At 42.8% G+C, this 27175-nt stretch overlaps 2 long non-coding RNA genes across 3 annotated transcripts in view; one reads left to right on the top strand and one right to left on the bottom strand.

Moving 5' to 3' along the window:
* LOC143843627 (uncharacterized) overlaps nt 1-14368 on the bottom strand; it is a 48612-nt gene extending 34244 nt beyond the window's left edge. Inside the window, exon 1 of the long non-coding RNA XR_013233620.1 lies at nt 14114-14368. This is a non-coding gene — a long non-coding RNA (uncharacterized LOC143843627). The remainder of the gene's footprint in view (nt 1-14113) is intronic.
* A 34-nt stretch (nt 14369-14402) lies between these two features.
* The window catches only part of LOC143843628 (uncharacterized), a 34853-nt gene continuing 22080 nt past the window's right edge, over nt 14403-27175 (top strand). For both annotated transcript variants that reach the window (XR_013233622.1, XR_013233621.1), the window contains exon 1: nt 14403-14722. This is a non-coding gene — a long non-coding RNA (uncharacterized LOC143843628). The remainder of the gene's footprint in view (nt 14723-27175) is intronic.

The raw sequence follows: 27175 nt of genomic DNA, 5'->3' as shown, positions 1-27175 counted from the left end.
TAAATGGGAAACCAGCATAACATCTAAGGTTAACCTGTACTCACATGCTTTCCAATTACATTCTTGCAACTTTGTTTGTTTGTGGTTACTAAATGCACTTGAAATCTGACCTCACATTTGGTCAGACTGATGTTGACCATAGTTGCATAAATACATTACTAAAGTTGTTTTCAGATAAGAGGTCATGTTAAGAGTATTAAATATCTCTGCATTTATGGAGAGCAAAGCCAATCCTCATATGCCTAAAAGTAACCTTTTTGTTCATTAAGCTTGCAGTATCTGTCAGGCTCTCTAATCTGAAGCCTTGCAGATCAAACTGTAGGTCCTTGGCTCACAGGAATTACTGGTCAACAGTCCAGGATCCTCTAGGCCCAAGGAATCACATGACATCATTTGACCAATGAGTCCCACTGGCTGGTACAAAACTGCCAAATCTGCTGCCTTCCTTCATCTACTCCAGGGTGGACAAATTATGGCTCCCCAGATGTCACAGTTTGGCCCCCACTGATCTGTTCAGTTTGTTACAAAGGGAAGTCACCAGGTCAGAAACTGAGTGGTGAGCAGGTAGGTACAGAAAGGACTGTCCTCCTAGTCTTCTTCCTGGCTGCCTGCTTGTTTGGTTAAGGTCCTTGTCTGTCCTTGCATGTACTTGACAAATGCTCTTAATGTGTGTAACTGATTGTGGACCCTTATCTCCATTTAACAGATAGTAAAAACAGTGATCTAGGCAACAGTAAATGACAAGTGAAATAAAAAAATAGCATCCATTTTGCTTGCTAAAATTACAACGTCTCTGACTCAGCTACAGGTTAATTCTTCCTTCCTAAGAATAGGAAAGGCCAGAATCTGCTTGGTTGCACAAAGGCTGCTCTATTATAGCCACTAATAGGATAATTGGTAATGATAATATTTTGACACATTTCACTGAAACATGGGCTGCTTTTAAACTAGTATCATCATTCAAGTATAGAAGGAAATAACTGAACAATTTCGATTTCTTTTTACAAATACTAATATTCCGATCATCAGGAATATACAAAGTGCCACAGTGTCTTATTAACAGTCATTAGTCTCAGAACAGTTTTATAACACTTACTCATGTTTACGTTACTATCTGCTTCTTCCCCCAAATGTGTTGCTAAATCTTATTTGGAGATGTATAAATAATCTTTGGTAGCTGATGACACTACCCTCGTGGCAGAAATTAAGGGAGGCCTAGAACAGCTGATTACAAAGGCCAATGAAGTAAGACATTTGGCTTTTTCTTAAATACTAAAAAAACAAATATAATAACCCCTGTAAAAAACAGACATGTCACAATAACAATTCATGGTGAAGAGATCAAATTCATTCAAGAATTAATTTTTCTTGGATCACAAATTGATGTGAGTGGTAAAAGGAAACCAGGCTGACAAAGAGACACACAGACACTAAGGAGATTTTTCTGTAAACTTGGGGATTTAGACATCCACAGATGGGGGCCACACTTGACTAATAATATACAGATTGCTTCTGAATATAGAAATTCCATTTTGATAATAGCCATTTATTGACCTGTCATATCTGTCCATTTGGTTACAAACCCTTTTGTTCTGACATGTGACAAAACCTCACAGTGATGTGCAGAAATAAAAGTTCCTACTTTATGCCTAATTCACTCTACAAGCCTCTGTTATTACTATATTTATTTTGACAACTACCTGTATCTTAAGTCAGGGGATTTTACAAATAGATAACAATTTATTAAACAAAAGCACAATTTCTGTATTGTATAAAGAACAAATATTACAGGTATTAAATATGAATTCAGAAAACAGGCTATGTTCACACTACCCTGACATGACCTGGTCAAGAAGGGGCAGTGTACAAACAAACAAACAAACAAACAAACAAACAAACAAACAAACAAACAAACAAACAAACAAACAAACAAACAAACAAACAAACAAACAAACTATTGAATATTGCAATAATTCAGAGTTAGAGAATTGCAGCAGGGATGGAATTCATTCTCGTGTAGTTTCCTTTGGGTTTTTTTTTTTTACTTGTATCTTTGTAGACAACATGAGTTTTAAAACACAGCTGAGGTGGAATCTAATCCATATGAAGTGATTATGAATATATACTTTTACTTATGGAGATAACAGTTGTCTTGCTAGATAACATTGTGATTCACTTTGTCAAGTATTTCTTTGCAAAATTTTAAACAAACAGCTGATATCAGAAATTTACCAAAGGTCTACAGTGAACTACAATATATCTTCTGCCTACCTCTGAGTAGCAATGCAAAAATTAGGGTAGACCAAGTTAACAGGGAGAATTTAAATTGTCTTCAAGTGCTGTTATTGAGTGGTGCTTTAATTAAAATAAATATTTCTATCAATTAATTCTTTGCATCAGAATAAAGTGTGATCCAAACAGAAACCCCCCACTTCCTTATTCATGATTCAGCCTACTGTGTCTCCTCAAAAGGCTGCCTTTGAGCTGGGAAGTGATGTGGAGGGGACTGCAGTGGGAGGCTGGCACAACTAAAGTTTGCAATTCCCATTTCACTGTTGAAGCCACCATTAGATAGAACCCATTGTGATGGCCCTTTGCTCTATAATGGGAGCTTTTAATCTATATTTGATTCTTCTGCTTCTGTTTTTTTTTAAACTTGTCTTGGCCTTTGACCAAAAGCAATAAAGAGTTTCTGTCTTCTGTGTAGGACCCAGTGCATTGCAGAAAGCAGATGACAAGAATCCAGCTCTGCATTAGCCCTGTACTGGATTGATTTAGAGGAAACTTGTGCTTTTAAGAATACTCCAGTGACATGGTACAAGTAAGAGGAAAACAATTCAACCTAGAATAACAAAGTCTCCTGTAAAACAGTTCAGGTCATTCAATCCTTGATTTAGTGGCCTAATCTTCTTTCCCAGTCTGGAAATTCCCTTGCTTGGGAACATTAGCTCATTACCTCAGACATAAAATAGCTCCCAACAACCTCTGTCTAACTGAAAGCCATGGAAAGAGTAAAAACAAGTACAAATAGATTGTAGTTCATCCAAAAATCAGATTCAATCCCCCTTTGTATATTTTTTACAACTCCAAAGCTTCTGGGCTGCACAAATACTGTGTGTGTGTATGTGTGTTGACTGGAACAAAATGATTTCTACAGAAGAGATATATTACACACAATCCTCTGCTTATAAAAGAATGATGTCTTCATGAATAAAATGAATAGAAGAGCAGAAAAAAAGGAAAGTGACAATGAGACACACCTCAGGCAAGTGGAAAATAACTCTGGTAATGAAGCTGTTGTTTCCTTAATGTTTAAAACGGTGCACAGAGAATAATCCATTCTTGTTGACAAAAATGCCATGCTGGGAGAACAGAACGTATAGACAGTAGCTGCTAGCAAAAATATAGCTGGTCACTTTAGAAGCTTTCTTTGGAAGTTATTAATTTCTTTGAACTCTCAAAAGCCATTGTAAACCAAAGCAGTCAGTAGGACCCAGTGCAATACAGCATCTCTATTCTGGAAGACAAAAAGGGAGCCACACATAGATTTAGAATGACCACAACTTTAATAAACATTTGCGAAGTGTAATGTTAGGTTAAATTAATTTAACATTACCACTTCTTACTATAAACGATCTCTGCCTCCTATGAAGCAGATGGTAAATAAAGAATGAATATGGCTTTATGTCATGATGCAGTGTATTTGGGGATGGTGTGTTCACACCGTCACTCTACTCCATCTTCTGTTTCCAGATGGGGATGATATTGTATTGGAGAACTCATTGGCAAGATTCTGTACTGTATATGTATTCATGAATGTCAAGAAGATACCCATAGTTAGTTATAACTATGTTTTATGTCAGATGTGCTAAATAACAAACTTTTGATTGTTGTGATGTCTTTAAGCATGTTTGGTCCTTCATTGAATGATTACTACTGGTTCCTTTTATCATGAATGGGCTCTGGATGACCAGGGCTGAATCTGCACGGAGCTTTTATTCCAATCCCAGGTCAATTCAGTCCCTGCCATCTACACTGAATGCTATTTACATTTTGATTTGGGGAGATTTAAATTTTTCATCTGCAACAAGCATGATTGATCTGGAGTGACTTTACCTTTCTCCCGTGATATCCTGGAGTGGATATAGCCCTGAAAAATCAGCATGAGTAAAGGTGCAGCTCTCTGCTTTTCCTGAATTAACTTGCTGCCGAGCCTCCAACATGGTAGAAAAGCCCTGATTGGCCAGGGCATCATTTCAAAAAAAAAGAAGAAGAAGAGTTGGTTCTTATATGCCAAACCCCCCTCCCCAAGCTGCCATATACCCGCATAGAGGAAAACATAAAAATTTACACGATCTAATCATGGATTTATCATTGTCTCTGATTAAGCTTTTGGTTGTCAGTAAATAAATAAGTCTGCATAGTAAGGATGCATCTCCCCCTAACATCTGCTTTATCAAAAAGGAGGAATTGTTTAACATGAGTTTATAATTTTTATGTAGTTACAAGGTACCTGAAGTAACCACAGTGAATTCTAATCTTATTTTCCAGTTGAGAGTCGCTGGACCATAAAAGTTTGGTTTGGCCAGTTGAAAGATGACAGTTCTCCTTGTCTTTAGAAGAATCCAAAGGGTCCGCCCATGGAGAGCATCAAAGGGGCACTGGTTTCTTTGGAGATATTAAATAAGCAAAACCTTCACTCTGACTTTTAAACATTTTTTTCTTTGTCTCTGGGCACAGAATAGGTGAGGGGGGGGGAGTTGAGTTGCTTTCAAGACTTACATAACCCCACCATCATACAAATGCAATGAAAATGGGGTGGTCAAGCTCCACACACTTCTGAAGCAGGAAACAGAGATTTGGGGGACATTTACTTCAGGAAGGAAATTTCTGGAGGCTTCAGAAAAAAACTCCTTTGATTTGGCTTGACCCAGTCAGTGGATGGAGAAAAGAGGTGATAAACTCATGGGTGAAAAGAGAAAGATCACTTTTGTACTGGGTTTATCAGAACAGACAGAACTGTTAACTGAGAAGGCAGCCATTAACCACATGCTGGCCTGAAGAGCTGGAAAAAGATTCAAGGTAATGGAAACTCTGTGGAGAGCTATGAAATTCTAACCTAAGGAGCCTGTCCTATATTTTAACATTTGATAGGACATGTATCTTCAATTGCTTTTGAATCCTTTGATCAGTCTGTTGCTATGATAAATGTATGCTTGTGAACATTTTCTCTTTAATAAGGACTTTATAACTTTGGCAGCTGGTACTGATTCCTCTGTACTACATAGACCTCCATCATCTTGGACTTGATATTTTAACAGGACTACCAATGGGGAAGCAGAAAGTTGGCAAGTGGCTTTTCCTCCAGGGGTGCATGGCAGTTAATGGTCTCTGTGGTGACTATGTGTTAGGGAGCAGGAGACACATGTGTTAGGGAGCAGGAGGCAAAGTCTCAGAACTTGGAAGGGAAGCTGGGACACCTGATTCTCCCAACAGGTCAATCCTTACAAAGGTCAGGTGGCTAATCAAGTGAGAAAGAAAAGCTTCTCGAGGTGTTGGCAGAACCTTGGAGGGCAGGATGGAACAGGGCCTGCAGGCTGGAGTAATCATGTCCATCACAGGGACCATCATCAGCCCTTTATCCTTTGTGGATAAATTTATGTTCTCTTCCTCTACCTCCTGTCTATGTGCTTTGCCTTTACAGTACAATCCTAAGCAAAGTTCATTTGCAAGACCAATGGTCTTTCCCCTTTGCTCCAATGCACTGGGAGTACCTTGGAGAGCTGCCATTCAGTGTCTTGGGAAAGGAAAGAAGAAATGGCTTCCAGTCACTACAAGTGTCTTCTGTTCTCCTGTTTCAGCTAGCTTATTTACTCTATTGCTATCCTTCCTCCTCCTTTGATTTTCTGGCTCAGACCCTTATATGGGAATTTTTGGAGTGTGTGGAGGTACGAGAGGATTGCACAGCTCTTTGTCATCTCATAGATATGCTGCTCAGTAAGAAACAATGGCTAACATTTGATTTTTGATTTTTACAAGCCTGTATAAAACTTTAAAGGAGAGCATTACACTTTGGATCTATTGTTGGTGCTGAAGGATTATTTATTTCCCTGCTGCTAGAGTGATTACTCTTTGTCAAACTGCATTAATGTTGTGAGAGTGGTTCACTCTGCTCCTGGAGCCCTAAAAGCTTGGTCACATTTATGTTTTGTACTCAGGTAAGGATGCTAAGTTGTAAATCTGCAAAATGCTCTTTTACACCCTCACCTTGTTAACACAAATGCATACCTGAGAGCCAGCTTGGTGTAGTGGCTAGGGGTGCGGACTTCTAATCCTCTGAGCCAGGTTTGATTCCATGTTCCCTCACCTGCAGCCAGCTGGGTGACCTTGGGCTCAGCACAGCACTGATAAAGCTCTTCTGACTGAGCAGTGATATCAGGGCTCTCTCAGCCTCACCTACGTCACAGGGTGTCTGTTGTGGGGACAGGAAAGGGTAGGCGGTTGTAAGCCGTTTTGAGACTCCTGATAGAGAAAAGTGGCATATAAGAGCCAACTCTTCTTCTACATTTTAAAAACCCACACTTGGACAAGTGGCTCAGATCACATGAGAATGTGGTTTTTGGCCCTTCTCTCAGAAGCCTTATGAGTCTGCTATAATGGCAATGCTAGAAACTGTAAACACCAGCAGAGAGAAACGACTAACAGATGCAGTAAGGAAGAACCAGAAAGAACAGAAATCCCATCGCTTTAGCAGTGAATGCCCTTCTATTCCTCTTGAATGTGGTTCCCTGAGACAAATGTCTTTTTGTCCATGCAAATCTTGTTCATGTGATCTCCAACATCAGGAGGAAGAGGAAGAGCAGCATCAGAGAATCACTCCCAACCTAAAGTGTACTGGCTTTTATTGGCTTACAGAAACAGCCATGAAAGTTGCAAGAGCAAAGACCAGAGATGGAGATACTTTCTGGAATCTAAAGTCCGAGATGAAATGGTGAATATAATCCCTAATGACATGACCAAGGCCACAGATGACAGCCAGTGAGGAATCATTAGAGGAATCTACTAAAACAAACCGAATCTTAATGAAACAAACAAAGAAAACAGGATTAAATCCCTCCTCTAGCATGGAAACTCACTGGGCTAGTCATACATTGTCAGCCTAATCTACCTCTCAGAGTTGTTGTGAAGATAAGGGAAGAATGCTGTAAGCCATTTTAGGTCTTCATTGGAGAGGAAAGTGTAGTATAAAGGAAGGAAATAAATAAACTATATTTGTACAGCCATCATCTATTGTACATCTTTATCCATTTTTCTCCTTTATTTGGTGATTTCAAGCAACCTGAATTCAGAGTAGGCTTGGATGTCTTTGCCATGAAAAACCATGTTCAAACTCTCAATTTTTCCTCCCACAATTTCTGGATAACCATCAGGTATTTGTATTCATTAACGTCTCAGATTCTTTTGTACAGGAAGAAATGATGAGTTTACTTCAACTTATTAAAACGTCCAGTGATTTATTATGCAGAAATAAAACTTGAAAGCTCTCCAGCAGACAATGTGTTCCAATGTTCACCATCCCTTGGCATCAGCAGCATGTTCAGATTACTCTGCTGAAGGTTTTATGATTGTAAACCACTTGCAAATACCTATTCGAGGAGTGGGTTGTGTTCCCATTTGGCTCATGTATGCATCATTAAAGAAACGATGTACGTGTGGGGCTCTGAGTACTTTCTCCATTGCACATTTTGGAAAGCACTTACACCCAATTGAAGATAGATTTTTCACAAAGATTAGATGGAAAGATGTTGCAGAGTGATGTTCCTCATCTCATTTATGTGAAGTGATTTTTTTCTGGCTCAGAATGAGTAGGTTCCTGCAGCTCTTTTCTGTTATGGCTCGATACCTCTCCATTTATGAAGATTTGATCTGAAGATCCACTGACATTAACAAACTTTGATAAAGCAGAATAGAGAGACAATGGTGTGGCTCTCAACCTTCCTCTTGTTTTTCACCCATGTGTCCAGAGACTAAAGTAACTGAGTAAAATTTCTTTCTAGGTGTCACAGCAGTGCATTTGTGCCATCTTGTATTTTAGTAACCTTCACAAATGTGCATCTTTAGCTTCACTAGGATTTTCCAGATCTTAAGGAAACCATGGAAGAACAGTTGAAAAGCACAGTGTGAGATTGCACCAGCATGACCTACAGAGTTTACAGACCCTTTTCCACATGCCAGAATGGCCTTTTAGAGACCACAAACTGCATCCTAATAAGCCATTTTTGTATTTACCTTGATTGTTATGTTTGTAGCTTAAAATACTGCATATCGATTGCTCCTGTTCTTACAGTTTTTCATGGTGGAATTATCTTTGAGCTACCTTGGACATTCATGGAGCAAAAAGGCAATATATACATTTGCTAAATAAAACATGTGCACCTGGTGGATAATCCCACACATATAAACCCAACTTTTTCTAGGATATTTTTGTTGTGTTCTCCACAGAAGGCTATTTCATAAATGGCATTTTTCTTTCATAAAGGTCTTATACCAGCTTCCTGACTTTTCAAAAACAGAACCCTGACACACATGTAGTCATATATTGTAGGATACATATTTTGCTTATTTAATAAAAATATTATGTGTTATCGCCCTAATGCAATTTACTGTCCTAGGAGTATATATAGCCAATTTCAGAAAAAGTGTGCCAGTAACATTCATATCAGAAGTCAAATCCCAATACTCTTAGAAGCATTGTCTAGTTCTAACTGCTAGCATGATGCTTGCTCACTCTATTTGGATGATGTGGAACAGGCAAACTCATTTGTGTCAGAAACACAGTGGTACAAATAAATTTTGCCCTTTTGAAAATTAGACTTTTTCTCCAGCCTTGTACACAGATCCAGGAATTGACAGCAGTTATATTACTGTTAACAGATTCTGTCAAGAGAGTTTATATGAACAGGCACAATGGAAGATATTAGTAATGTTAATAACTGCTGTTTTCTATTGTGCCTTGAGTCCTTCTACAACAAAAGGGTAAATATATATATATATCTATAAAAGTGGAGTAGGGAAACAGAACAACCAGTAAATTCTGCCACATCTGTTTATTAGCTGCAGAATGATGGATGCTACATGTGGAACTGGAAAATAATGACAGCTTGCGCAATTAGTACAAAAATCTGAACACGCATACTACCTTCCTATCTGATGCTAGCAGAAGGCAATGCTAGAAAAGTACTGCAGGAGCTGATATAAGGAACTTCCATTAATATTATAGTTGTTGTTACCCACCCTTTCTCTACAGTACTGTAGTAATATCATGTGATCTTGCTGTCCAAGAATAAGGTCCATTCCAAGCAACTTAAATGTAGCCAAAGTCTTACCTTTTGTAAATGCTATTAATTTAACATTCCACATGACATCGTAAACAAACAGCAAAACTCCCACCGAACTCCAGCAACAATCGGAATTTTATAGCACTTAGGGGGAAATCCAGAAAAGTGGATTCCCCCTGAAAAGACCGCTACACTTCTGAGCACAAGCTGCAACACATCAGTGAAAGACATGTGTGTTCTCAAAATAGTGGTAGAAAGAATGTCCCTCCCTAGCTCTTGCCCCCGAACTTCCGGAGACGCAATCGCCATTTCCCCCCCTTAAACTGGTGAAAGCGACAAATAAGTGAGGCTTCTCCGGCTGAAGTCCCTCTACAAACAATTCAGAAGTGCTTAACAGTAAAACAAAGCTTCCTTCTGCAATTGTCTTTAAAGTTCCCAAGCACAATACAGCCCCCTGTTCGACACTGCCCGTAATCTCAGCTAGAAATTGCACCTATGGGGGGGGGGATGATATTTTTTTTAACTTGAAGAGCATGTAAACGATTAAGCGCCAGCTCCTATACCAGGGAAAAAGGTCTTGAAACTTTGAATGAACAAATACTCATTGCTACTAGTGTTTTCAGATTTTTTAAAAAGAGTTTTTAAAGGGAAGAGGGCTTTTCAGGAGCACAAACACAACAGTTCGTTGGCTTTTCTGTTTGATTGATGGCCAGGGGTGGGAAGAAGAGCAGAAAAATATTGCCTCTTTTGTTGCGATTCCTGCGAGACCGGAAACCTGTGGGGAATGAATAGACCGCTACTGGGACTTCAATATTCCACTACAATTGAAGGTATGTGGAATGATGAGATTCCACTATTAAATATAGCGTTTCTGCATACTGCAAACATTTAGCAACCTTGGTCATTGTGCAGAATGGCCCTAAGTGTGGGAAGAGGGAAGGATGAGTATAATCCAAGAGTTATGACTAAGTGAGTTGCAGCATGCTATGTAAACACAGAGATGAGCTCACTGGGATGTGCAATAGATTAAATTGGGAAGGAGTGATATGAATATTAAAAGGAATGGCATGTTTCTATGCATTATGTGGGAAGCTCACCAGGGCCATCTTGTCTTCCTATTTTGTTAGGCTCTGCAGCTATTTCCTTTCTATTGGATAGTATATATAGTCTGAATGACCGTAAATAAATATTAACTGACTGATATAGTTGTTGGTATATATTAAACTTGTAGCCAGTGCTAGAATTTACCTCATAGCTATATACGTTTGTATGTCCTTACTAGAGATTGTTCTTATTTGAGTATTCAGATGGACAATTTTGTTTATGTACTCTGAGTTTCCACCTCATGGAGACAATGTTATTAGCTGGGATGCTGTGTGGCAAGATGAATTTGCCACATTTGTGTAATCTGAAGGTTTCTGGAGTCAAAGAAGAGGATGTATCTCAAAGTTAGCAATGAAAAATGTTGGTTGACTCCTAAGAAGAATAGATTTCAGTCCATTCTGTTTCTTTATTGTGTTGCAATTTTCCTTCAATACTCCTCTTTTATCAATAGGCCTTAATACTGTTTTATTTATAATAATATCTAAAATTAACATTGGGATTTCAGGCAGCATAGTTTACCACAGCTAATCCTTCAGTTTAATGACACATTTCTCCCTTTGTGTTGCAGATACCCTCGTACTTTGATAAAACCTTGCAAAAAACAACTTTGCATGGATATCATGGATATGATGGGATCCATAGAAATTTGTGCAGCACAAGTTCCTGCACACACAAAATGCATTTTCACATTGTGCAATAACATCAAGATTCCTTTTTTTTTTTGCAGTGTTTTAATCAATGCACATGTGTACATCAGTACTACTGAATGGGTGGAAAGATGTGAATGAATTATAACATACTACATGGAATATGGGGGAGGGGACCATCTGTTCCATTTTGGGATAATTAAGAATGTCAAAATATATAGATTTCTGTAACTCGCTGTATGCAGGTTTTCCCTTGTCCTTGACCCAGAAATTGCAGCTGGTGCAAAATGCAGCTGCTAAGGCCCTCACTGGAACACCTTGGAGGGCCCATATCCAGCCTGTGCTGAGGCAGCTGGTTGCCAGTCACAGCCTGGATCAAGTTCAAGGTTTTGGTATTGACCTTTAAGGCAGGGGTAGTCAATCTGTGGTCCTCCAGATGTCCATGGACTACAATTCCCATAAGCGTCTGCCGGCGTTTTCTGGCAGGGGTTCATGGGAATTGTAGTCCATGAACATCTGGAGGACCACAGGTTGACCACCCCTGCTTTAAGCCCCTTTGCAGTCTGGGACCCAAATACCTGAGGGACCACAGGGCTTTTACACTCTGCGGGTTCAAATTTGTTGGTGGTTCCCAGCCTGAGGGAGATATGCTTGGCCTTGGCCCTGCCATGGTAGAATGAGCTCCCAGAAGAGCTGAGGGCCCTGCAGGAGCTTGTGCAGTTCTGCAGGGGCTGGAGGACGGAGCTCTTCCGCCAGGTCTTTGGTTGAGGCCAGGACATGAAAGTCTGAGGCCCCCTCCATGCTGAACAACCACCTGCATTAGGATTGTCAGCACCTCTGAATATTTCAGCATCCCTGGTGCACTGGGGATGGAGGGGAATGTTTGTGGGGGTGGATGGGGCTTGGGTTTTTTATTGATTGTCTCTTCACTGGAGCTGGTTTTTGGTCTTATATGTAATTGGGGTTTTAACATTTTAATTGTAACCTGCTGTGAGTTGCTGTGCGATAGCAGCAGGTAATAAATCCAAGTAGCAGTAGCAGTGGTGGTGGTGGCAGTGGCGATGGCGGTAGTGGCAATATAGGGAGAAAGGCGTTTGAGGAAAATGTTAGAAGCTTCTCTATTGACAATGTGCTTTGTCACCCTTCAAAAATCCCTTGAGTTGGCAAATCAGCTGAAATCTTATCTCCTCTCTCATACTAAGCTTCTGGGAAACTGAAAGGAGTATGGAGTAATGAAGCCAAAGCATAGCTGTCTCTGCAAACCTTCTACAAAGTTCACTGGACTTTAGTTCATATGGAGGAATGTTTTGTGCTTCCAGGCAGAGTTAGAAATGCTTTGGAATGTCAAGAACAAACTCAACATGTTGTGTCTGTCGGCATCCTGGAGATATCAGCATATCTCAGCAAAATAAATTTGTTTTCTTAGTACCAGAAAAATACTTTATACAACATGGGAAGGATCATTTTTGTAATAATACACTTTGAGTAGTAAAGGGAGATTGATTTTATGGCACTGTCCCTGTTACTGTGAATTACAGTGTATATGCATGCTGTAGCTTGCAAATAAAAATAAGAGTTATAGAAAGATTGAAATACTTCCCATCAAATAGAAGCAAATAGCTGTGACTACAGGACCGTCATTACACTAGATATTAAGAATGAAGCCATCTTAGAGGAATTTTCTGGCTACATTCATGATTCTCTGATCCTCTGTGGGTGCAAGCCATGCCCTGACCCATGTTGGTGTCTACTGGTCAAGACTTGTTAATTAGCTCACGCAATTCCGCTCCAGATCTGGAGGGGAGAGAGACCTCACTCTCCATCTGGAGTGTTTCATGGATAATGTCAACTGATTGAATGAGGAGGAGGTCAAAAGATTATGGCCAGTTTTTTTTTTTTGTAAGTATAGTTAGAGGTAAGAATCCTTATCCCATTTACTTTTCCTCCCTACCCCTATTTGCTGCCAAGGAGATATCTGTATTATGTTCTGGGAAAGTATGCTTTAAGAACCAACTGCACTTTGTTAGGACTCAACTAAATAAAATAGTCAGTCATTTATGCATTTTGTGCATTTATACTGCCACTGAACTATCTTCTTTTGCTTTATGGAGTCATTGAAAGCAAACCCAGGTAAAGCTTAGTTACATTACTACACCAAGGGAAAGTTGGCCTTGACACCCAATGGTTATTGATGATGATGAATAAGAAAACTGTTTTTTGTACCCTTTTTACTATCCAAATGAGTCTCAATTGCCTACCTTTCCTCTCCCAGCAGCAGACAGCCTATAAAGTAGGTAAGGCTGAAAGAGCTCAGAGAGAACTGTGAGTGGTCCAAGGTCACCTTGCTGGCTGCATGTGGAGGAGTGGGGAATCTGGGTTTCCCGATCAGAGGCCGCCATTCAACCACTATACCAAACTGGCTCCCCTATGCTCTGTTATGAGCAGGCAATGCCATGGCTGCATTCGCCTTCGTGACAGCATAGATAGACTGGTTTAATGGTTTTCATTAGCTAGAAGCATTGCAGAAAGGCATGTTGTATTTCTAATAATCTGTATTATTACAAACTAGGAACTGAAGCCCGTTGTACGCTTAAATACAACGGGCGCTAGCATGGTGTGATGGGTGAGTGTTTGGCTTAGAAGTTCTGGGTGTTAAGGTAGGGAGCAGAAAGATGCAGTGGCGAGAACATGGGAGGGAGGCAGGCAGGCAGGCAGGCAGGCATAGAGAAAGGGAGAGAGAGAGAGAGAGAAGGGGAGAAAGGAGATGAAGCAATGGGAGAAAGAAAGGCAGAAGAGAAATGGATGGAAGGGAGGGAGAACGGAGATGAACGGTCTGGATGGATAGAAGGGAGGAAGAAAGGATGGGGGGGGAAAGGAATCCTTACCCCCTGGGCCAGAAGCACAGCCTCAATCCCCCTCCTGGCCACAGCAATACAGAAGGTGGCAGGCTGGCAAAGAGGAGTGGATGTGGGTGGCCTCTCTGGAGACTTGGGGGGGGGTATGTTAGACTGGAACAGAACTTACTGTCTTGTATGCCAGCCTGAAAGCTGCAGGCAGAAATCCTCCAGGCTTTTCAAGGGAATGTCCCAGGAGAGGAAGACTTGGCACAGGAGAGCCCTCCATGAGTGCTGTGCTCGGGACATCTCCAGACCTCTGCACAGGATTGCTAAAAGGTGTTGGTGGACACAGTACATTCCACAGGCTTTGTGAAACTTCTCAAGTAGTTCTTCCTCATTAGCAGCCCGTGCGCTTCTCCCGGGAGCCTGCAAGCTACAGTTCCCAGGCAGAGAGATAAAGAAGCAGCAACCGGCAGCTCCCCTGTTAATGATTTACTTAAGTCATTGTATGTTTGTTTGGCCGGGGAGTGGGGGTTAACTCACTGCCTCCTCACGTGTAGCTGTGAAGTCCCCGCCTCCTCCTTAGCAGCCCATTTGGCTCTTCTGGGTGCCTGCAAAGTACAGCTCGGAGAGCTGGAGAAAAAAAAAGCAGCAACCGGCAGCTTCCCAGTCTTGCAAGTGGAGCTCTTGAGTCCAACCTGAGGCAAGAGAGATGGCCTTGAAGCATGGGGGGGGGGGGAGGGGCAGCATTAACCAGAGCTGCTTTTGAAACAACTTGGCCGGCTCTCGCAAACGGGTAAGAGACTTCAAAGCGGACCCGGAAGGCACGTGGGGGCCGAGCAGAGGAGTTTCTCAAATGGAGCCGACAGACTATGGCTGTGCAGCAGCCCCGGGAGCCTAACCTGTTTGCTTGTTGCCCCTCAAGATAGAATAGCAGGAAGAATTTTGTTAGCGTGTCTTCAAAGCCCACTGGTAAGGGCGGGCTGAAGAGCGGGCTTTGAAAGAGGAGGCGGGAAGGCATGTGGAGGCAGCCGACGGCGGCTGGTGTGCATAGAAGGCAGCGGTTTGGGGGGGGGCGGAATGGCAAGCGGAGTGCCTATGGAGTTGGGTTGGGTGGTTGTGCAGCCTGAGACCCTCCCCCGTCACCCGTCGGCTCCTTGAGGTCTCCCCCGTGCGCGGGGCCTACCTGAGTCGTTGCAGGGTAGGGAGGAAACGATGTTGGGCATGCTCGTCAGCAGGGCTGGTGTTGGCCGTGCAAGTTGCTGCGTCGGGGCGGCTCTGCCGGTTCTGGTGCAGTGGAGGCCGGCAGCTGCTCGAGGCTGGCCGGGCAGGCGGCGAGGTGTTGTCTCCTGAGGCGGGGCAGCCAAAGCGGCCCTTGGGCGGCGGCCTGACATGGCGAGAGGCGCTTCGCGCCTCTCAACACGTCAGGCCGGTGGCAAAGGAGCAACGCGCGGCTCGCAGTTGCTGGGGCTGGGAATCGGAGAGACCAATCGGCAGGCGCTGCGCGCCTGCCGATTGGTCCCTCCGATTGTCTGTCCGGAGGAAGAGTCCAATCCGGACCCCTCCTCATCCCGGACACATCCCGCCCCAGAACCCCTTATCCTTTTATTTAGTCCGTGGCGCCCGCGGCGCCACGGGCGGTGTTAAGATGTGTCATTTGAGCAAGGGTGTAACAGTAGCAGCAAGCACTCAGGTAACGTATGTTTCACTTCAGCAGTACAAATGGCTAGATGTTGTCTTTAAAAACATCAACATTTCCTTGGCCTCCCTCCTGTATTAGACCCCCACCTTGGGTTCTGGTCTTTATACCCAAGGGCAGAACTTTTTAGAACTGATTTTAGAATTGCTAAACTGTGATCTTAATTGCATTGTTGAATGTATGTTGTTCACTGCCCTGAGTCTACTGAAGCAGAGGGGACAATTTATAAATCTAAATGAATGAATGAATGAATAAAATATGCAATTGTATTCCAGTTAGCTTACATGCATATTTGTATATGTGTGTGAACTGGGTATAACAATGGTCTTAACATCTAAATTCTCTTTCTCACAGAGAACTTATCTGATCACTTCCCCACCCCCACACACATTTAGTTCTTCCCACTTAAAACAGTTTTAGGCTCAAAGGTATGTCCACAAAAGATTCACTCTACTGGGAAAGATGAAAGTAAAATGTGATATACAAAAGGAGAATAGAATTCAGAAAGCTAGCAAAATGTAAAGCCATCTGGGATGTAGAATGCAGGTATTTTTAGAGTTCTCTACCAGCATTGCTTACCTCCTCCTTAATCTCATCTAAATATGAATCAGAATTTCAAAGCAAAGGACACTATATTAAAATAGTTTTCAAAATGAATTTAGGGTAAGTCATATCCTTGACATGTCTTTGGAAAGATATTTAAAGGCTTGCTTTTTAAAACAAAAATGTGATTTCTCTTTTCTTCCTATGAGTGTTCTAAATAAAAGTTGCATATAACAGATTATGGAAATATATCTGACATGCAGGTTGGCTACCAGGTTGCCAAAGAAAAATTAAAGAATAAATAAAAGAAGAGTGATGATACAGGAAGTTAAATGTTGGCACCACTGAGTTGCAAGTGGTTTCATTCAGGCTATTCATGGATACAATTTTGGGCTTTGATTTTATACCTATTTAAAACAGATTTGTGCTTTCTCCTTTGAGGCAAGAAGCCTACTTTTGGAACTACATTAATGATGATTCTATATCTACAGAATAATGTTGAATTTTATATACCACTTTCAGTCTCTATTGTAAGTTAAGACAGGGATATGGGAGCCACTTTCCCATGGCTTTGTCCCAGGGTGCGAAGGTTGCTGGTCTCCTGCTGGAAACGGGGTCTTTCACATGCCAACTTCACATTTCCATGGTGGATGGAAATGATTGGGCAAAATTGGAGGGGAGGCATGACTGGCATTCCCAGCACAATGTGACTTCTGATGTGACTTGGAAGCAATGTTATTGCACTGGCGATGCTCTAGCATTAGCCCATAGAGTTTTAGGTGAATGCTGGAGTGCCCCCCATGATGACATCACTTCCAAATTTTGCCGAAAGTGACATCATTATGCCAGGCTGCTGATCGCCCTATCCCTACAGTCTGGAAGACTTTACCTCCCATATTGCCTGCTGATTGCCTAGCCATGGCTGGCAACTTTACATGGTGCTCCTGTAATGTTTCAAGACTTAGCACTCTGTGCAGGCTAGCTCTACCTAATTACCACCCTTGATCCTCACTAGATAATGGCTGCATGGGAAGGACTCACAATAAAGTTATAATGATGTATGATTGGGATTCTGTTGGATCTAAAATATTTTCAGAAGCATCGCCAGTGACTTCAGCAGTCAGAGATATATAGATTCACTAGGGGCCAAGCCCATTGCATTCAGGAATATAATGGGTGCTAGACTGGGTGGGAGGGTTGGAAGAACTCTGCAGATGGCCTCTCCCTCCCACCAGGACCTGGAAAGGCTGCAGGTTGGAGGCCTCCAGGAAGGTAACTCACCAGCAGGGGCAGCTCTCATGCAGCAGGGATCTGCAGCCTCTGAGCCTCGAAGGGAAGTGGAAGGAGGAGGGAGTGGTCAGGGGTAGAGGATGGAAGGCTGGCCACTGGATAGATAGGCAAGCCAGTTGGAGGAGAAGGCACTCAGGGGCAGGACAGCCACCCTGAATGGGTGTTAAGAGTTGAGTAGCACTTAAGCCATGAGACACGCTTCTCTTCCAAGGCCTTACCATAAATATATTATGTGGAACAGATTGTGTGTTAAAGTTCATCAAGAATTGGGAGTCCAGAATAAACTATTATAAAAAACTTGTCACTGGTCATAGGGCCATTGCTTTTGATCATTGGTAGCATTTCCAACTTTTAATAAAAAATAAAGAGTTACTTGAATGCTAAAACAAGAAAAGGATTGATAATAAGAGAGCTAACAGCTTTTGAAAAATTAAAGACCAACAAAACAACTTTTAACCAATTATTTTCTCTAATCAGTAAATCATGATAATGTCCAAACCAACACCTCAACTGCTACCTGATTGGTTCTCAGCTAGGAAGAGTTGATAAGGGGCCAGTTCTCTTTGCTTAACTTCCTGCTGACCCTGGAACTTGCCAGGTGGAAGTGGAGCTGGCCCCAGTAAGTTGCTTGCTCCTGGACGTTGGGGTGAGGGGGTGAGCCTTTTCCCATTAGCACCATCTCCTACTCAATGGAAGCACCCAGGAAGGGAAGAACCTGCCTCCTAGGCGAGGCTGTGGTGTTTGGAGCAATGGGGAGGGGAAGACCGCCTTCCTGGCCCAGCCTGCCTGCACCTTTCTGCCCAACTTTGCCACTTCCCCACACCTTGGGGAAGCTGCCAGCCATGCCACCACCTCCTCTCAGGGTCAGGTGCAGGCTGAGCTGCCCACCGGTGCCTCTGCCAGCCTGTCTCTCTGGCTTCCCCCCCTCATGGTAGCTGCCATCCATGGACCTTACCTTCTCCTGTGGTGAGTTGCAAGCAAAGCTACTGGCCTCCCTCCCCATTCCTTCCTTCTGCATCCATCTGGGGCCCCCACATCCATGGATCCCATCCTCTCTTAGGGCCAGGTACTTTCTGAGCTGCTTGCCCCCTCCCTGCTCTCTCCCTTAGCTTCCACTTTGGAGGGGGGGCTGCATCCATGGAAGATATCTTCTCCTGGGACCAGGTGTAAGCCAAGCTGCCCACCCCTTTCTCATCCCCTTCCTGCTGCTTCCCCTGTATTGATAAGCCACAGCTACCTCCCCACCATCCAACACCTTCCTGCTCTTCTTTCAGAAGGAAACAACCTGCTTCCTGGAGTGTGCCAAGGCTCTGAGAAGGGTGGTGGAGAGTGAGTCACCTCCCAAGACAAGCTGTAGCCACCTGTTCATGCCCTCTGTTCTGAAGCCTCCTGCCCCTAAGATTACTGGCCATGACATCTCTTGCTCTCTCTCAACCTTCATACAGTGTGTGTGTGTGGGTGGGTGGGGCAAGCTCTCCTCATGTGGTGTGGCACTGTCTGTATGCATGCAGTTCCAGGCAGTTCAGTGCTGCCTGGAGAATTTTACTGGGGCTTCAGAGTTGCTGGGATTGGGTCCACTTCATTACCTCAGGACAGTGCAATTCTACCTTCCAAAGCAGTCCATGTCTGCAGGAGGTGTCATCTGCTTACTCTGGAGAACTTGGGTCTAATTCTACAGTTTTTCCTCCATGGTCAGGGTTTGGTCCCCTCTTACATATCACAGCCTCTGCTTGGCATCCAGGGATTACCAGGTTTCACTTCTGCCATATCCAGTTAGAGGTGGCAGGTTTGGGGGAATGTGAGACACCTTTAGCTGAGACCCATGTGTCTTTACCTTTAGCTGAGACCTATGTGCTGTCAGTCTCAGTTGTCACTACTGGATTCATGGACTGGGTAGGTGGGAAAGTGTCACGTACTGTCTTTGTCAGATTGCCCCCCTAAGTGGCAAGTAGCTAGTGCTTTGCAAAGACACTTCCCACCTGCTTTGCAAGCCTTGTCTAAACAGCCACTGACAACATCACTCCTCTAAAGACAATCCATGGGGAGGAAGACAAACAAACTTAAGTTCCGATTGTTCAAAAAAAAAAAGTTTTTTGACTCAAGTTCCTATTGTTAAGAGTGTTACATATTCAAAAGAAGATGCACTGTTTCATGATAGTTTCCATGTAAATCGCTTGAGTCATAAGGGAGGAGGCTGTATAAATAGAATAAAATAAGTAAGTGAGTAAACAAACAAACAAACTCACCTACCTCAATGGGCGAGCACCCATTATAATCCTGGGTACAACGGGCTTTGCCCCTAGTTGATTTTATATTGCTGGATATATAAAGGAACCAAAGAAAATATTTTTGCTAAATGGCCCAGAGACCCTGGCAATGAAATTTGTGAAGCAACCCCAGATTTACCTTCTCAGGTAAAGTGTTCTTTTAGCAGGAATCTATTTAAAATGATTCATCAATGGCACTTTACTTTGGAAACTCACCAAATTCATAGCAAATCTCAAGATTCCTGTTGGTTTTGTGCAACCCCTAAAGCAAACGTTTTTTCATATGGGGTAGTGGTGTGTTAATGTACAATCATTTTGGAATATTCTGTGTGATATTAGAAAGAACATTGTTTCTGTGATAATGAAATAATCATCTGTAAACCGCCCGTGGCGCCGCGGGCGCCACGGACTAAATAAAACAGTAAGGGGTCCTGGGGCGGGATGAGTCCGGGATGAGGAAGGGTCCAGATTGGACCCTTCCTCATGACAGACAATCGGAGGGACCAATTGGCAGGCGCGAAGCGCCTGCCAATTGGTCCCTCCGATTCCCAGCCCCAGGAACTGCGAGCCGCGCGCAGCGCGGCTCGCAGTTGCTCCCAGCCTGACGCGGCGAGAGGCGCAAAGCGCCTCTCGCCGTGTCAGGCCACCGCCTGAGGGAGCCCCCGGCAGTTGCGCGGAGCGCGGCTGCCGGGGGCTCCCTGTCCGGCAGCCTGACGCCGCGAAGCGCCTCTCGCCGCGTCCGCGTGGCCCGATCCGCGGGGGTGGCTTCCGGCCGTGGCCCGACCCGCGGGCGTGGCTTCCGGGCGCGGCCCGACCCGCGGGCGCGGCTTCCAGGCGCGGCCCGACCAGCGGGCGTGGCTTCCGGGCGCGGCCCGACCCGCGGGCGCGGCTTCCGGGCGCGGCCCGACCCGCGGGCGCGGCTTCCGGGCGCGGCCCGACCTGCGGGCGCGGCTTCCGGGCGCGGCCCGACCTGCGGGCGCGGCTTCCGGGCGCGGCTCGATGCGCGGCTGCGGCCCGCAAGCGCGGCCAGAAGCGTGGGCGTGGCCCGATGCCTTGCCGGTCCCCAGCCTAATAAAGGTTGGGGACCACTGCCTTAGCTGATGAGTCACTGGAGGTTTCGTCTGCCTAGCCGATCAATTCGCTTACTCAAGCATCCCAGGGTAAGCAATTCTCTTGGTAAAGCATTCCCCTCCAGGAAAAGGCTAGCGCCCATTGTATTCCCACATACAATGGGCTTTGCCTCTAGTTACAAATAAGTATGTTTCCTACTGCTAAACTAGCTTTTGCACAGAAGTGTAAACAACAGGAGCCACCCGAGAAATGAGATTGGTTAATTATAGGTAGTGAAACTTTTATTTTATTGAAACTTACTGCAGTGACAAATTCTAAGAAAGAAGAACTGAAATATTTTTGGAACATTTATTTTAAGATGCATGGAAATGAACTGGGAGAGGTGGCTTATTTTGATGGAATCTGTTATAGGCCTTCACGTCACCTTTTCAAATGTATATGTTTAAATATATTTAAATGTTAATGTTTATGTTAACTTTGGAATTCTGTCAATTGATTTTCTTTTGTGTAATGCTAATAAAGGTCTTATGCTGAATGCTAACTTTGGAATTTACCAATAAACTCAAATGATTCTTTTTTAAAGATAAGTTTTGGCTTTTAAATACCAGTACATGGCATTGCACTGTGCCTCAGCTTTAATGTATGAATGCTATCTTTAATAACAGTCTCGTCTACATCCAGGGCATCATGTGAACTGATTGGGCTGCACTGAAGTCTCAAGAATTGAGGATTAACCAGGCTTTAGATTGCATTGCCTGACAAGTATAATCTTGTTCGATCTAGTAAGGGACAGGCAGTCAGGTTATACATTTATGTCACAAATAATCTCATTTCAAAATGTGGAGAACAAAAAGCTTTGTTACTTCAAATGGCCTTCATTTCTTCACAAAAGTTAGCCAGTAATGACGTTTAGGATTCAGGAAATATTTCCTGCCAAAATATTTTCCCCTTCGATCTTCATCTCTTTCTTTGAACATTATGAAATGAAGTGCCCTCTGCTTAGCCTTTGACTGATGTTCTCCGAGAACTTTCTGTGGAGGGTTCAAAGGTGGTCCTGGTGCTTCCCTTGTTGTCAGTTCATTGTTATGGAATTAAACTCATTTGCACAAACTGAAGTTGCACATATAGTAGATTTGGGATGCCTAACGTAAGTGTAATAAAATCAGAGTCCAGTAGCACCTTTAAAACTAACAAAGATTTATTCAAGGGATGAGCTTGATGGTCAGTTCTTAGTCTGACGAAGAGTGGTTGCACTCGAAAGCTCATGCCCTGAGTAAATTTTTGTTGGTCTTAAAGGTGCTCCTCCTGGACTCTGATTTTATTGTGCTACTTCAGACCAACATAGCTAGTCATTTGAATCTAATGGAAGTGTGTGTTTTTGATTATGATGCACAAGGAAAGTGTCCCACTTCATGACAAGTTTTAAGAAGGCATCTCTGATGAACAGGGCACTGATGAACATAGACCTCTTGTTGGCAGGTTCTGCTTCTTTCTCACAGGATAATTAATAGGGGTGTGCAAAATTCCTGTGAAAAAAAATATATATGAAAATCAGTTTCAGGTCATTATTGTGATTTTCCAGAATGTTAATACAAAGTTGGGATTCTTGGATATTATGGAAATGTTGTGTTGTTTCTGTGTTCCTCTGCTTACAGTCAACAGTAGCACGCATCTTTCTGATTTTTCCAGGCGGTAGCATGTCGACCCTCCAATCAGATCCTTGCAAGGGATCAACGGGTGAGGGCTCCCAGTGAATCGCCTTTGGAGACAAGCCCTAAAGAAGGAATTTCCATGGAGAAGTCTATGTCAAGTTCTTAGTGCTCAGAATGCTCCAAATTTATGAAACCCTGGTTGAGAAAGCCTGTTCCAAAGCAACATTACTGGAAATTCTATGTGACTCTGATCAAAGCAAAGAACCTAGAAACAACACATATAGCTTAGCCTTCCAACTCCTATGCTCCATCCTTGTACTGCCTATTCCTCCTCCGCCTCCTCCAGAAACTCCTTAAATTGTAGTAGTAATAGTAATTACCAATTTAGGTACCCCAACAGTAGACACCCAGATTGAAGACTAGTTTCTAAAAAAAAATAAAAATTGGGTGATGGACTCATCACATGCAATCACACACACAAGGTCTATTATTATTTATTTTTTTTGTTAATGGAACTATTTTCAAACATTGCAGGGAAAAAGCAGGAGAAGGTTTTCTGCAAAGGAAACATTTTTTACTTTGTGAAAGGAAACAACAAATCTCAGCAAGGAAGGTTAGCAAATGTAGTTATATTCTGGTTTCTCTGCAGATTGCAAATGCAGCTTTCTGGGAAAAGGCAAACTTAAAAAAAAATTCAGTTACCATAAAATCACATCAAAATAGATGCAGACAGGAATTTTGAAAAATCTGGCAGCTCTTCTGCTGGGCTGATGCAATCCTCCCCCTCCCCCTTCCCCAGGAATCAGTGGAGACATGTATTGTGCCTTGAGGCACCTGGCATGCGGGGGGGGGGGGGGTAAGTAAAATCAACTCCTCCTTGTCTATTCTGCTTGGGTCTTTAGGGGCTTTTAGATTAGAAGGAGGACTATGTTCCACCATCTTAAAAAACAGCTTCCCTTGACCCGCAATTTTGTTCCATAATGGTCTGAAAATTCCAGAATCTGAAAAAATGCAGAATTTGCAAGATGTTCTTACAAGTATAGCCTGACCTTATCAGATCTTGGAAGCTAGGCTGGATCAGTACTTGATTAGAATACTACTAAGAAATACTTTGCAGAGGAAAAAAGACAAGCCAGATTTTAATCTGCTTAATCATTTGCTTTAAAATAAGTCATGTGGGACTTGATGGCACATTATAAATGCACAACCCTCCTAACTGGTTAAGACTGTTGATGCCTGACCTCCTTCCTCCAGAAGCGAATGCAGAGGGTAGCAGTGGGGGAGGAGTTGTTGGCCCCAATGGCGCTCTTGTGTGGGGTGCCTCGGAAGGCAATTCTCTCCACCTTGCTATTTATCACCTATATGTGCCCTCTAGCCCAGCTGGTCCGGGGCTTTGGGTTGGGTTGTCACCAATATGAGGATGACACCCAGCTCTTCCTTCTGTTGGACGGATGGATGGACTCCTCCCAGATACATTTGCCAGCTGTTTGGAAGCAGTGGCTGGGTGGCTCAGGCAAAGTCATCTGAAATGCAACCCCTCCAAGATGGAGTTCTTGCGGCTGGGTGAAAAGAGTCAGGATCAGGCAGCATGCTTACCATGGCTGGATGGGGTGTAACTAACACCTGCATCATCCATAAGGAATTTGGAAGTGATCTTTGATGCCTCCCTTTCTATGGAGGCTCAGATCATGAAGGTAGCCTGGACTGCATTCTTCCATCTATGCCAGGCGTAGTGCCCTACCTGTCCTCGGACCATTTGGCCACCATGCAATGGTCACTTCCAGATCAGACTACTGTAACTCGCTCTATGCAGGCCTACCCTTGTCCCTCATCCAGAAATTACAGCTTGTACAGAATGTGGTTGCCAGGGTCCTCACTAGAACACCTTGGAGAGCCCATATCCAGCTGGTGCTACAACAACTGCACTGGTTATCAGTCTGTTTCTGGATCAAATTCAAGGTTTTGGTTTTAACCTTTAAGGCTATATGTGGCTTGGGTCCTGCCTATATGAGGAACCACCTGTCTGTCTATGCTCCCCATAGAGCAATCCGCTCTGTGGGTATGAACCTATTGGTTGTCCCAGGCCCCAGGACATCCACCTGGCCTCAACCAGGGTCAGGGCCTTTTTGGCCTTGGCCCTAACCTGGTGGAATGAGCTCCCGGAAGAGCTAAGGGTCCTGACGGAGCTGTCAAGGTTCTACAGGGCCTGCAAGATGGAGCTCTTCTGCCATTAATTTGGTTGAGGTTGGGGAGAGGATGCCCAGAGTTACGATATTGCGGTCCCACCCAGTGCACTTATGCAGCTTTAGAAGATCACAACTATGGTATGCAAATATGGCTGGAATTATGGAATTGGGAGATGTTTGCATTTTTCGATTTTTCCACCATCTTGTTTTATTGTGCTTTTTGGGTTAGATGTGTTGTATTTTAATGGCAGCTGGTTACTGTGTAACCATTGATATGTTTTAATGTTTTACTGTTTTATTGTGAGCCACCTTGAGCCAGTACCAGGAGAGGCGGGATATAAGTCTTAAAATAAATTTTAAAAATAAAATAAAAATAAATAGTGTCCTTCAGGTGGCAATCCCTCAATAATAAATTAAATAACTGCTGATTTGCAAATGTTTACTGCTATCTGTTATATGCTACCTGTGATAGGCATCTCATGTATCCTTCTGGTATCACCAATCATTAATGTAATAGGAAGGAGGAATCAAAACTCTACAGATCTTGCAAGCAGTCATGCATATCTAGCTGCATAAATGCTTTATGAGCATCATTTCTACTTAGTTTCTTGTTTGTGGGTAGTAATTGACTGTGCCTTTTTAATTAGAAAAAACCTACAGAACAGATACTTGCTGAAAGTCAAGAATGTCATTGTCTCCTCAAAATAAAAATAAAAATTCTGAAGGTCTCAGAACATTCAGAGCTCTTGCACATTCTGATAAGTTCAGCTTTTCAGTGTTATCTTGCTTAGCTTCCATGAAGCTGTTGAAAAGAATGAGAAATCTATATTATTTTTCCTTAAGGATCCTTTGCATTGTATTTTGCAATGTTCCATCATCTTACCAATTTGCTCTGTGTATGCTTTCAGTGAATAAGCATTGTTGAGAAAGATAGTAAGACTCTTATCGCGTTAATGACTTTGCAATAGTTTAAATGAAAGTGAATACTAATAAAGTCAGAAGTAACCTTGATACAAAAGGAAAATTCATTGTTGGGAGGCTTCTTCATATTCAAATAGTATTTGCTGTATTATTTCACCCAGTCTTTTTGTTGTTTGGTGATGCTACTGCATGTGGAAATTTGTGTGAAGATCATTTTAAGAGCTGTGAAAAGAATACAATGGTTATCTATAAGTAATGCTTCCATATATGTACCTACAGAAAGACCCTTGTGCCAAGTTGTCTTGTGGAGTAATTCCATTACCTGTCAATGATTCTTGAGACTGAACTGATTGAATTCTTAAAAGGAAAATGCAGGACCATTACAACATTTGGTATATGGATTGCAGTGATTCTTATGCAAAAGATGAAGTGAAATTTTTAATTGTCCCTATTTTTCATGTGACAGCATCCAGCTTTTCATAAATTACAATATAGTTCCATCATCATCAGTAGTATCCCAGTATTACAGATAGTAGGGGGGAAATGCAGTTTGTATGTCAGCGAAGTCTTTGGAAGTTTCTGAATAACAGTTTTACTTAGGGATGTGATGAGCATACTATTAAAGTTCACAGTAAATTTTATAGGACATGGATTTAACTGCATAAACACACATAAGCAATTTAATACAGGCTGTAAGTACAGTCCAGGCAAGCTGTGTTTCTAATAGGAATAGCAACATAATGACTTTGGTTTTTAACAAGAAATGCACAGTGATGGATTCTTTATTGCATTGTTAAATTCAAGTCCACCCCACCTTATTTATCCTGGATGTTTTGGGAGGCTTATCAGGAACCTGAGGCTGTGGTGACCATATGTATAATATGCTAAACAATTTTACCTCTGGTGGAAGGGGCATAACTCAGGGGCAAAATATACAAAGAAGGATCCAGTTCCAAAGTCTGGTATCACTAGATGAAAAATGTCCAAGTGATAGAGCTGGAAGAGACCTTTGCCTGAGATTTTATGGAGCTGCTGCCACTCTGAGCATTAAACATCGAGCTAGATGAACTAGTGGTCTCATGCAGGGTAAGGCAGCCTCATATGTGCTTCTTTAGAGACATCCATAGCATCCAGTTAAATGTGGGTTTGATTTATAGAGACTGTTATTGAACTCCCTGCCTTGATGACAGAACATATTTCAAAATGGAAAATAATTAGGGGATTTAAAGTATAGTTAATGAGTGTTCCAATATAAAAGGTATGGCATAACATATTTGGTATGACTAGAAGAGCTTTCCCATTGATGGAATAAAAGAAGGCTTGTAAGGGCAGCTGAAAACAATAACGCAAGCAGTTGGTTTCTGCCCCTGCCAAAATACCCTCCAAGATAAATGCTATCTTCACAGGTCTTTGGAAAGCAAAGAATGAGGGGGGCCAAATGGACTTCCTGAGGCAGGAAATTCCAAAGCTACAGATATCTGTGGACTTCAGTGCGTACAGTGGCGGTCCCAGGGCTTGCCTGGCTCCATTACAGCCAGGAGGGTTGTTAATGTGATCAACAAGCAAACTGGCTAGATATCTGCTGTAACATTTTCCAGAGGACAAAAATTGTTATTTGAC

Source organism: Paroedura picta, chromosome 8 (genome assembly GCF_049243985.1).
Source record: "Paroedura picta isolate Pp20150507F chromosome 8, Ppicta_v3.0, whole genome shotgun sequence".
NCBI lineage: Eukaryota > Metazoa > Chordata > Lepidosauria > Squamata > Gekkonidae > Paroedura > Paroedura picta.
The sequence above is the reverse complement of the archived record's forward strand: the minus strand, read 5'-3'. Positions and strand labels throughout refer to the sequence as shown.